Genomic DNA, 13,822 nt, shown 5'->3' with positions numbered 1-13,822 from the left:
GACTTGGCGACTGCCACCAGAGATTCCATCTCATCGTACCAGATAACTTCAGGACGCGCGCGGTATGTTCAATCTCACCCTATATCGGTTGGCATGGCCTACTTTCCTGAACATATTCTAAATATTGCTACATTTGGATAAAAGGTGCCACATGCACCATATACGTCAAAGGGGATTTTTTCCCTCTTCTTTCTATATTAGGCAAATTAATGATGTATTGTTCTTTCGATTACTCTCATATTTCCATGACATCATGTTTACCCTATCTGTTTAATTATAGACTTTTGTCCTTCGATTTCAACTATTGTACAGTTCTTTCAATTTGGGCTCATATTTGCATGTTACCATATTATCTTTAACAATCCTACCATTTTCTGCAGGACATCCCTCGCTATGCAACATATTATGTAGTGCACAATTTTTCCCTTTACATACATCAAGGCTCCACAAATGTCATACTGCGCACAAACCATGGATTTACAATTGTTGCTACTGTAAGACTTGATGAACATGGTGACTCCTATTTTGGCACTGGCTTTTGGAATGAAATTGCAAAGTTTTATGTACTGAAAGCTGGCTCTAAAATTGCACTGCACATAGAAGGGCCTGGTCATGAGATATATGCTAACTTCCCCGACAAAATCATCCGTCCAGACTTTGTTCGAAGTAAGTTTTCTTTTCAACTATCTGCATATGTTGACTTACCCAGTAATGTCAAATGAATTGTGTAGTATTTAAGCAACCAATTGTTATTCCCTTATCTTACTATATTCCTACCTAATAACTTCTAGTTACCAATACACATTTCTATTGCCCTGTTTTAACTAAATATTTCCTGTACTCCCATTTCTATCAAAAAGCGCCGCTGACAAGGAAACTCCGAAGGTGGAGAACGGGGCTGCAACAAGCGGAGGCGGGGCGAGCTAGAACCGCAAGCGACTCCAGCAGGCCTAGACTTAATCAGCAGCCTCCCCGATGATATGTTGAGAGTCATCATCTCCTTCCTCCCAATCAAATATGGGGCGCGGACAACCCTCCTGTGACGCCCAAAGACCGACGCTCCAGACGCCTTCCATGTTTTTCGTTGTCGCCATGTGTTTTATTTGCTTGTTGCATTTCATCATGACATCATGCGCATTCCATCTGGATGTTTTCTTAAAAACTTGCATCCGTTCGTGGTTGGCGCCTCTTCCTTGTCTCTGTTGACCTCCTCTCAGATCAACCGGACCGCTCTCTTCTCTAAGCCCATCAAACCCCCTTGTCTCCATGGCCTATTGTCAAACCCCTCGCGTGCATCCGAAAGCTGTCTCGAGCCCGACCCGGGCAGTTGTGACCGATGGGTCCGGATCATCCCCAAACATCCCTAAAATATATTCGGTTCTTGTTGGACTCCCCCTAAACTATTTATTCTGGACTGCCCGATTACGATCGGATGGGCTAAACCCACTCCCATTATCCTATTTATAAGCCAACTCATACCAAATCTAAACCGTGCCTCCGCCACCTAGAGCCTCCTCCCTCCTCGTATCAGCCGCTGCCGCCACCTACTCACCATCCTCATCGGGATCCCTCCCGATCCACCACCTCCCCTCGATTCCAGCCACCGGCCAGGCACCATAAATCCAAACCCAAGCCAACAGCAGCTCCTTCTCGTCCCCGTGCCCGTAGTAACCGAGTAGGAGACCTCGCCCGAGCCTCCTTCGAGGGCAGCCGAGGACCTCCCCGACCCTGTTGTACCTCGCCGAACCACTAGATGAGCTCCGTTGCCCCTTCTTCTTGGCCTTCCATGCTACTACCGTTCCCTCTCTCTCTGCTCATCTCTCTCCCTCGTTTCCTTTTCTACAGAAGAACCACCGTGGATGACAGGAGCGCCCCTGCCTCGACTAAGTCCGCGCCATCCCGCGCCTCTTCTACGCCGCCGTCCCGGGACCAAGCTGTCAGCTTGTCCCTGCTCCGCCTCCGCCCGTTTCCCCGTCGTCTGCTGGCCTCCCCGCCTCAGGAACCGCCACTCCGCCAAGTTCCTGCCACCATTGCTCTTCTGCAAGTCCCACGCCTTCAGCAGCGAGCACCTGCGCCTTGGGCTGCCTTCGCCCCTGCCGCCGCAAGATCCGGCAAGTCCAGTGCTCTCCCGACCTCGTCGCGTCTCCAGCCGCATGCCCCGTCGTGCCGTCTGTCTTCTTCGTCGACGAACAGTGCCGCCATCCTCTGCGTTAGGAGGACGCTCGAACCTCCTCTGCTTCCCGCTCGCCCGCACATGACCACATCGACCTCCCCTGCTCCGTTCGTCGCCGTCTCTGCCAGATCCAGGGAGTCCCTGCACCCCGGCCTCATCCCTGGCTCCATGACGCCGCGCCGCCCCACCGGAGTCCAAAAGCACCGGTGACCTCCGCCTCCACGCCGGCTGCGACCACCATGCCAATTTGTTCCAGAGGCTTCCTTTTTTAATTGCTCAACAATGAGGTTGTGAGAGATAAGGATGAACGAGGGAAGGCCTTGTCTGAAAATGTGGAGAGAGGTGCGGGTATCTTTTAGTTTAATTTCTATCTGTCAGATATAGATCAGACGGTCTATATTGCAAGATGGCAGGCGTACCATCATCACCAACTCGGTTTTTTTATAAGAGAAGAGATATAATTATGGAGATACAAACGTATTATCGATACTTGTTTCCATAAACTTGGATCTACATTCTATTCAATGGTTGAGCATGTGAGGCCTTAGCACGATGACTTCTCGACTGTGTAAAACAAAGGTTTTCCTGTCACCGATAAGGAGGGGGTGATGAACGCGCGCTTTCGGCTTGCTCTAGTCCTAGTAGTCATATTAGGTGGTCTACGCACGTGTAGATTTATTCTTTTTCACGTCTCGTTTGCCGTACTGCCATGACTGTTGATGAATAGACGGTAAGTTATTCACAGGGAAACCTTTGTTGAGCGTGTGTGCGAGAGAGAGACGGCGTGCGTGTGTGATATGTGTAGAGACTGAGACAATGATAAGAGATTCTTTGTGTCTCTGTGTGTGGAGGATAGAGAGAGACATATGCATGGGGCTTTGTGTTGTGTAACGTGGATACACATAGACATAATCAGAGAGTCAATGTGTGAGATACACATGCGGACATGGGGAGAGATGTGTGAGTTAGAGAGATGGAGAATTTTGGTGTGCATCTGAGCTAGAGAGGGGGATATATACATACCTAGAGCTGGAGAGAATATGCAAGGGTGTGTGTCTTAAAAGAAGGATCCAGATAGATGGGTGTTTGTGCGTGTCTGTGTGTGTTTGTGCGCGCGCATGTGTGTGAGAGTGAGTGTGTGTATGTGGAGAAGAGAGACCACTAATGATGTAAACCTAGTATAGGGAAGGGGGAATGGTGTGACATGTGTGTCAAAGAGAGACAAAGGCATGTGTAGTAGCGGGATAGCATGGGTGCGGGCGGGGAGCAGACTATTTGGAAGAGACATCGAGTGTGTGTGGGAGAGGGGTGTGAGAGCGAGAGAGAGAGAGAGATCTAGCGAGGGAGACAGAGAGAGGAAGAGAGGGGGAGAGAGAGGGGTTGTTTGTGTGCAGAAGTGGCGTATATATAGGGAGAGAATGTCGATGTTGTTCGAAAGTGGCCTATGTATGGAGACGCAAGGGAAGCGAGTCATCGTGTGTGGGATAGGGACTTCATGAGAGATCTAGAATAGATGGTGTAGAGAACAATGTGCGAGATTGAGAACTATGATACATTAGGGAGCTATGGAAAGAGTCACGGCGTATATGTATATAGGGAAGGAGCTGGGGCGGGTCCGCATGTGGGAGAGATAGAGAGAGGAGAGTGGTGCACAAGGAGACAAAGTGTGCTTGTTTGCAGTGCGCGTGGTGTGTGCGGTTAGTGTGTGAGGACTACATAACTAGGGAGATAGATGTTTGGGGGCAACATTTTGTGTGTATTGGAAAGATACACTCTATATAGTGTGTGTGCTTGGGAAAGAGAGGTGCTGGGAGACCTATAGAGTGGGGGAAGAGATGTGTGCATGCCCGAGAGACAAAGTGGTAGAGACCTAGCTATATTGGGGTCCGGACTTTAGAAGCGAGGGGGGTGTTAATGTGCTCGTGTGTTCGTGTCCGGGGGAGAGAACGACTTGTGTGTGTGGGGGGGGACAGGGCGGGTGGCTTTAGATAAAAAGTGAGGTGTCTATATTTGAGAGACTTTAGCGTAATTGAGATATATATAGTCAATAGTGTGTGCACTTATGGTTGATCAATTTGTTTCACAGTTTGGACTATGAGATAATGATACTTTTGAAAATGCGCGATATAATTTGAAGTACCGGAATTACAAACCTAAGATTGGAATTTTGGAATTCGACTCCATCATTAGCTTTTGGAATTCATTTAAACGGAGGTACATTTTTTAAGCCGGGATTTCGTGATTTCAAATTCATATATCAAACCTAGAGATATACACATACAGGCATGTTCAAACTTTATAATCATCCACTTTATTCATACACATACACATTTTTGCTTTTGTCATCATATTTAGGATAAACACATTTGGAGTTTTATTTGAATTGGACCATATGATGGTATTTGCTTGCACTCGCTCAATGATCCATATTTGAATTGAATGGACAATCTAAGTTTCGAGTTGGATACATTGATTTTCGAAACTTGCACTTTTTTGCGTGCAAAACAAATAAATTCTCGGCCATGATATCATACTCGGCCGTACAAGAGCAGAACACTTAATTTCAGGCGCCAAAAGCTTTCAAACTTCCCGCTCACATCGAAATATCTCGCGCCATAATGTTTAGCCCTGCGATATTCCTGTTTTACCCCTTCCACATGAACGGAAAAGGGCTGCTTTGGTAACTCCATTGTTTTCCCCTCTTTACCCCCAACATTCTTCCCTATAGCCCCTCCTCTTCCCCTCCCCGACCTCCCAACCATGCCAAGCCGCCGAATCTAGTCCTCCGCCGCAGCGGTGGATCTCACACCCCGCGGGATCTACCTTCCGCACCTTGGAACCCCCAACTGCCAACTCACCACTTCACCGGAGCCACTTCAGCGACTGGCTTGTCCACCGCTCCAGATCTCCTTGACCGCCATCATGGTCCACCACACCGAATTTGCTTCACCGGCGCCCTCGTCAACCACAGTGCAGGCCCTTCACTGAGTCCCACGTCCGCCCCATTGCTGGCCCTTCATACAAGCCCTTGTCCGTCGCAACAGATCCGCCTCACCGAAAGCACTGTACACCGCGCCGGATGTGCTTCGCCGACGCCTTCGTCCACTGCACCGGACCCGCTCCACGGACGCCAAATTCAACTCCACCGGCCCTGCTTTACTGATGTCGCAACCTCATCAGGTTATTTCGATTTGTACTCCTTCGGTTTTTCTCTTCTTTATCGTGGAACTGTTCACTTACCACAGATGAGCTTTCTTGTATGTCCACAGGCGCCGCAACTGAAGCATCGGAGCTCCTTCATTAATGGCGACAGACGGCCCAAACTCAACCGCAACACGAGCACCGTCGACGATCCTTAGCTATCAAGTATGACAACGATACCCATATGCCGCCGAGAATCAGGTACTATTATCCAACGGCTGGCGCCTACGTTCACTTTCTTAGCATAAGCACCGCACCTTTGAATTTCTTCAGGGCATCATTCAATTTTTCATGAGACGCGTTATTCTTCTTGCACTTGTAGGGCCATACTTCTGGCAGTAAACATGTTACATGTGCTAAATTACAAACCAGTGCACATATAGTTACAATGCTTTAGTTTTGTCCTAAGTATTACTGTACTTCCTAGATATCACTGCCTACTATTTTACTTCTTGCATGCTATATTTGTGATAATGGTGTTGTTCTGATGCCACATGTTGGTTCCATCAGAATGCTTAATGTTCTCTATGCTAAATTACACATCAGCAAACTAGCATGTGGTTCCATTGCTTTTTGTTCGTTTTACCCTACATTTTCTGATGCTAGCTATTACATCACTGCTGCGAGTCTCTGTTCATTACTTGTTTGTGCGTTCTTGATCTTCCCAAATTGCATGACTAATTTGATGCTTCTATTAATTATAGAGCTGCCAACCCCATCAAGCAAAATATTTGTTCTTTTGGGGCTGGCACCTCGAACAAGCATAAAAATAGAGTGAAGCACATATATTGTCGTGTAAGCACACACCCTTCTTTCATTAGTTTAGATGAACCATTGATGATCAATTCGAACCAGTGCATGCGATTAAAATTAATTTTACCTAAATAGAGGGTGCAGAATAAACTACAACAACTAGATTTGCTACCATGGGATGCTGATGATATCTTCAAATAACATTGCAACAGCAGCGAGGCTTCACAGCAACATATGGTAAGCCAATGTGTTTAATACATGTGAAATGTAATGCGTGTGAGCTGCTTTCTTGGCTTGTGCCCTCAACCTGTAATCCTACAGAATTACAAATAGTTCAGTTGTCTGCTTTGCTGTATTGCTTGACTCGAATGCTTGTTTGTTACTTGTTAGGCTATACCTGAGTTGGCCAATATGTCACAGTGCCTGTTGTACTATCGTAAAGAAATGCATGCCTAGTTCATTTGACTCCTTAACTTTTCCTATGAACTTCATCACAAGTCTGTCTTTGTAGTTTATATGAGGCCACACTGTTAAGTGCTTTCTTAGATTATTTCAACTGCTTAGATGCCTTGGCAACTTAAATATAGCGGTGGTACACTCCCTTTCAACTTTCATCTTACCATTTTAATTTCTTTTCGGTTGATGCTGCTTTGAACCATTTAAATATAGCTTGCCATGCTCGACAATAATTCATATGTCATTTACCATGTAAGCTTACTGCCTGGATCATGCGATAACTATCTCTTACTTATGTCCAGCGGAAACCTTTCAGGATGCCGTTCACACTAGGACATAATGTACAACCCCAGAATCTATTTGTGGAAGCAGTGCGCCATCCATGTTACCAGATGGTAGCAGTTCAGAGGCAACACCACCGGAGAGCTGTTTGAGCACATATATTATAGTTCTTGAGGCTCTACTAGAGGCAGAAGAGATGGTGTGGCTGCCATGAATGAGGTAATCTTGATCTTGCACTACTGCAGGATGTTGCTAACACGACACTACGATCAGAGACCCTTCGACGAAACTGTGTGCGATGCCATAATCGCAAACGGTGGTATAAAATAACCGTCAAAAAAGGTGCAAAACGCTTGTGATGGAGGGTGCATCAAACACGGTTCAGATTTTAGTTGCGTGTGCGATGCAGGGCATGCGGTTCAGCTCACTTAACCGTTTGCGATGATGAGGAAAAAAGAAACGGGCAGCCAGATGAAGGTGTGTGCGATGTACAGCATACGGTTCACTCGGATGAACTGTTTGTGATTAGGCAACACAAAGGAAACGGTCAGCAAGATTCAAGGTGTGTGCAATATACGGCATGCGGTTCACTCGGATGAACTGTTTGTGTTGAGACATGAGAACAGAAACGGTTCAAATGAACAAGATGTGTGTGATACGAGGCAAACAGGTCTGTAATGAGAAACATGTGCGAAGACCGATAAGAACATAGACGATTACGGCTAACAAGCCGTGTGTATTGTGAGCAAACGATTGCTGGTATACAATTGTGAGTGATTGATGAAAACATCACCGACGGGTTCCATTGTTTAGTCCGTGTGCGATGTGATTTTCTTTGTCCGCACACCATCTATGCTCTGTCTACAGAGCATCAACATATATACTTAAAAAGACAGCATTGCATAACCAAATTAAGCATACAATTACACAAGTGACTACACACATAACATTTGCACACACCAAAGTAAGCAATTACATGCATACTAAAGTAGGAGAAACGAGGATCTAATCATCTATTTATTGTTGCGCGACGCTTGCCATTGCTCTGCTTCCGGCTGGATCCCTGGACGTTTTGGGGAAGGAGGGACTTCCTCATGTCAACGATCCGCCGGTACATGTCGTAGCTCATGTACGCCTCCTTGGCCGCGTACACGACGTGAGCTTTGTCGAGTTTCTCCATCCAGGCCGAGTGCCAAGCACGCTTGTCCTTGTTGCATGAATCCTTCATGTCTCTGTAGTAGGGGTCGATGATGGCCTTGGCGAGGTGAACCAGTGAGTCCTTCTCATGCTCCTTGCTGCCCCAGATCTTGTATTGGCCCTGGATGTCGACAAGATTCTGGCAGGCGATGCCCGAACTCTCGAGCGCCTTTACATCATTGGTGACGTCCACCGTAGCGAACATGTACCGGGGGCTGTTGACAAACCTGGTGAAGCGCTCGCAAGGTCTTGTGGCCAGGCAGTAGTGGTAGATAAGGACGTGGTGGCGCACGCACATCTGGGCGACGACGACCTTGGGACGAGACCCGGCACGAGCGTGGGTGTACTCGAGGTCAAACCCGACCACCTTGTACTTCTCCTCGACAAGCAACAGCTCCATGATGTGGATGGAGTGCTCCACCCAGACCAGGTCGTTGGTGTACACCACCGAGAGGTCCATGAACCTTCTGTGGGTGTCCACCACGGCATGCATGGTGAACTGCTTCTCGTCGTCGGCAGCCGCTCGGAGCGCCATTGGAGCCGCGCAGGATACCCTCTAAGAATTTCTCGTGGTGGGTGTGCTTCTTGCAATGGTGGGGCGCGATCGAAAGGTTGAAGAGACACAAGGGTAGGTTAAATGGCCGTTGTAATAAATGGGGGCCGGCCGGCCTATAATCGTCATGTCTTGTCACGGTGTTCATAGCGAAGGATTCCAGAATCCACTGCACGCTTGACAACACCGCACCCCAGGCGTGGACACTCGAGTGCGATAATTAATTATGCGCTCTACAGTGCACACTGTGGAAGAAACAAGCTGTGTGCAATAATGTCGAAGATCGCAGTCGAGTTAGCTATACAGATCGTGTGCTGTGAGATCGACAAGGTAAACTGATTCGAGAATGGTTAATAAAATCTAAGACCATTGCATATTAAGGTCAAAATAGTGCTAGCAATATACGAGTCTCATACGATGCCATTTCAATGATTGTACCACAAAAGCTCGAAATGTTACAAGGTTCAAACTCCAGAGTCATATGGCTCAAATTCAAAGATTACAAGGTTCAAACCGATATTAGAAATGAAATTCAGCTCATCAGCTGCAAACGCTCGCGCTGATGCGCTGAACATGGATATCAGAGAGGTTCAAACTAATATCACCGCTTCTAAGTCTGGCTTTGAAACCTCACAATTTTTGCAAAGGGGTCAGCCACTGAGAAGTCATGTATGGGGTTGACCCGATGACTTCCGATTACTCTGTCATCTGAAGTTCCAAAATGAAATTCAGCATTTTTGGAGCCTACTACATTCTACCGTAGGAGCCGGCGCTGATCAACAGACCATTCATTTTTGCGAAATAAATGTAGGGCAAACCTCATTTCCTTTAGCACCCTTGCTCTGAGAACAAAGAACCTGGCGAATATAATCTCCGGTAAGGTCCCTCGGTAGGAGTTCAAAGTAATTTCTGAGAGATGCAGATCTACGCATTCGATGTGATTGTTATATTGTATCACATTATCCACCACTGGGCCTAATCTTATCTGCAAAAGAAGAAAACGTGTTAGTGCCTACATGTAGTTTTGAACATTACTACAGGACTAGCTATTTGGTTTGCAGGATTTGTGAAATGCACTAACATGCCATCTTCGATCTGACATGATTAACATGGGCATTTGATTACATTCTAGAAAAATGTAGCCTTCTTCACAAGAGGTTGGAGTGGATGAAAAGTTCCCTAAGAAAACTAGTACAGATGAATCCAAAGGAGAAATGCTTATTGATTGTAACCATATGGATCAAGCAACCAATATGGGGGAGGGCATGTATGTACTGAAATCCTCCAAAAGAATCTTCAGAAATCGTAGTACATTATCATTGTAAACTTGGAAAAGGGTGTCACAAATTGAACTCCCTTATGGTTAACATTTAACAGGAAAGGAACAACACCTCGATATATAGCTTCTCCAGGCACGGAAAGCATCTCAGGAAACTAACAACTTGCTCCAGGTCGGGCCCGATAGATTCTAGTGCCAAGACCTTCACTGTGCGCAGTTTCGGGGTCAAGCTTGTCGGAATCATTTTCTGAATGACAAACGAACAAACATCTTCAAAATTAGAAATGATGTTAATTTGTAGAAGGAGAGGTAGAAGGTGGCTGTTGTACCTGAACAGGTGTGGATCCAATAACAAGTTTGGAGTATTTGTCAGACGAGTAGCCCACTACTGTCAATTTTGGAGCAGAAATGACATTGATTCTTGTTGGACCTTCTTGATCAACTACAAGTAATCTCTCAAGTGTAGGTGTGCCCTGGATGACCATACCGTGGTCCACCTTTTTTGATGTCTTCTGGCCGCACCCAAAACACACATAAATAGTCCGGAGAGTCATGGAGGTGATGTGGAAGGTACTCAACCCATTGATCGCCTGAAGACGAAGGTACTCGAGTGCAGTACAGCCATGGAGCAGGCGCTCCATGTCACCCTTTGAGAGGCAGACGGCGACGAGCTCGAGGTGCTTCAGTCGTGGTAGAATAACAGCGGGTGCGTCATTAAGGGGCGGGAAATGGCAGTTCCTGAACTTGGCGACGCGCAGTGTGGGCGCAAGGCGGAGTGCGGACGTTGGCAGCGACCGCATATGCCCATCATCAAAAGTGAGCTCCTCGAGCTGATCTAGGGCGGGGGATCGGAACCAGTCGACAAGCTTGGCTCGGTCCTTGAGGTTGGAACGAAACTTGCCCATTCTAAGGCCTTTGGTTGGGCCAAGGTGACCGCCGAGGATCTTGGAGAACGCATCCAAGCTTTTGCGATAGCCATGGCAGAGCTCATGGGTGTCGATGAGGTTGAGAGGGCTGGAGTTCCATAGGGGGCGCCACCGCCGGGAAAGGAGGTGTCACGCCCAATATGCGACACTATCCTAAAGAGACTCGAAGGTCCCACCAAGGATAGAACCACATATTCACACGCTTTTGCAAGGTGGATATCATTACATCGATCCATTACATAATAGATGGGGATACACACAAGGCATACAAATGCTGCAAGAATACATCAATACATCATACATAGAACAACATCCGACTACAGATGAAATACAAACAAAAGCTCAAACGACATCCACCCTGCTAGCCCAGGCTGCCGACCAGGAACCTAACCCAAGATCGACAAAGAAGAACTCCAAAACATGCAAACATCGCTCTCACGTCACGATCATCGCATTACATGTACCTGCAACTGTTGTTGTAGTAATCTGTGAGCCACGAGGACTCAGCAATCCCATTACCATGGGTATCAAGACTAGCAAAGCTTAATGGGTATGGAAAGGATAAGTGGTGAGGTTGCAGCAGTGGCTAAGCAATGTATGGTGGCTAACTTACGAGTACAAGAGTAAGGTGAGAATCTACGCAAATGGTCGCCAACTAGTAATGATCAAGAAGTGATCCTGAACTACTTACATTCAAACATAACCCAACCGTGTTCTCCTCTCGAACTTCCCCGAAAAGAGACAATCATGGCTACGCAACGCGGTTGGTGTATTTTAATTAAGTTTACTTCAAGTCCTCTACAACCGGATATTAACAAATTCCCATCTGCCACATAACCGCGGGCACGACTTCCAAAAGATTAAACCCTGCGTGGGTGTCCCAACTTAGCCCATGACAAGATCATGATCCGCGGAGACAATCCTCCATCGCGGGAACCTCCGACCAGACTCGGAATCCCGGTGCACAAGACATTTCGACAATGGTAAAACTAATCCAGCAAGACCTCCCGGCGTACCGACACCCAATGCACGGACATCTTGCTAGTACTCCTACAGAAGACTTAGTTGGTGATGATGGTGTGTCTGCCATCCGTCATTTCTGACCATTAGACCTACATCTAACGACTGTGAGGTAAGTTGTTGCCTTTTCTCAACAACATCCCACTTCTCTACCAATTTGCAGAAAAAAAACCCTTCATTAGTATCTTAAAACCAACCACATCCTTCCCTCACCTCACCAAAACCGCCCAAGGAATATATTCTGATTGAAACATAATATATCTCTAGTGATATATGTATATCAAAATTAGAGTGTTTTCTATCAAGTTTGTGAATAAGTATTATTCTAATTATGATCCGTTGCAATGCACGTGAACATTGCTAGTATTTCCAACCATGCAAAAAAATGCTAGTATTTCCATAGTTTCGAGTTTTCCATCAAGATATTAGTCACTCATGGTTGATATTTAGTTTGAATTACGTACACATAGGAACTATGTAACTAGCCGTGCTTATTGGCTTCCAAAGCTTAACTTTCACTCCTACTTACAGTATGTAGAGTATTTAACAAAAAACTACCACTTTCAACCAGCCCTAGGAAGAAACTGTTGTACAAAAAATAGCAAAAACATACCCAAAATTTCTTAATCCGCGCAAAAAACTACTACCTAGTGCCGATTAGGCTCATTTAAACCCGTTTATGACAGGGTTGGCCCACACGTTCGTGCTGACGAGACAGCTTAAACCAACACATTTTGTTTGATCGTTGACACGAGGGACCCACATCTGACCTTCTATCATGTTCTTCCTCCTCCAATCATTATTTTTCCTGAACATTACTTCAAACGGTACTGATGTGTGTTCGTCGGTGGCGCCGATGATGAGCGAGTTGGCCTCCGCACGGGTTGGCTGGCTAGCCCGAGTGTGACTCACGCACAAGCTAGGCGCCGCGCTGGCCTCCGCTCGAGCCAGATGGCTGGCCTTAGTGCGGCACGCGCGAGCAAGCCGCCGCACCGCTGTGCCAACCTAGCTAGCAAACCTTGCAGACAAGCAGCTGGATGCATCTAGCAGGGTGTGTGCTATCTTGGCTAGCTAGCGGCCGCGAGCGCCGGACGGAGCTGGCATCCGGGCTGCAACAAGATGGGCTCCGCACCACCGGCGGTTTTGACCTCGCCTTCTGTCGGCGGCTGTAGTTGCGTCCCATGGCCAAGGATGACTAGGTGGACGGGCCAGAGATAGGAGGTCACTCGAGGATTTTTGTCCAGAATGACATGTAGGTCCCACAAGTCATAACGCCTAGCTTGCCGGTTGAATAGAAGGCGTTGACTTAAGGGGCGACATGGGTTGAAACGTGCTTATAACGGCACTTTGTAGAGTAGTCATTTCTTGGTAGGGCTGGTTGGTAAGTGGTAGTAGTTTCTTGGCATTATTTATGGTTTCTTGTAAGGAACAATGTACTAGCGACAAAAGGTGATTCTAGGTTGTGTTGTACTCCGAGTAGTAATAGTGGTCGCAGGAGTGTATAGCTCGTTTTGTGGGTTCGATCCCGGCCGAACGCATGGCGGCCTTTTTTTAAATAGTAACCTCACTGCGAGCCAATATTGTACACTGGTAGTTTGACTTTTGAAGTCGAACGGACGTGTCGCACCACAATCTCGGTGCACTGGATATCCCAGCCACGTGAATGGGTTTTCCCTACCATCATCTCGTGGCTCGCGTACTAGAGTAGTACTCCTATATATCAATTCACACCATGCAAAGTTTCTCGCATGCGTGCTCGCCCTAGCCGCACCTCGCTTGCAGCTTCCTAATCAGCTAGCATATTTAAACTAGCGCCTCCCAATTAAGCCTGAGGAGCCAGAAAATCCTGGCCCAGCATTGGGAACTATGCAATATGGCTCTGTACGTAAAGTGCTAGCACTCTACTACTCTGTAGCTTGTGGCGTTGCATGCATGGACTTTGCTCCATTATCGGCTCTATAAAAGAAATTCCTCTTGACGTG

This window comes from Triticum aestivum, chromosome 7D (assembly GCF_018294505.1).
Source record: "Triticum aestivum cultivar Chinese Spring chromosome 7D, IWGSC CS RefSeq v2.1, whole genome shotgun sequence".
Classification (NCBI taxonomy): Eukaryota; Viridiplantae; Streptophyta; class Magnoliopsida; order Poales; family Poaceae; genus Triticum; species Triticum aestivum.
This window is presented reverse-complemented; position numbering follows the sequence as displayed.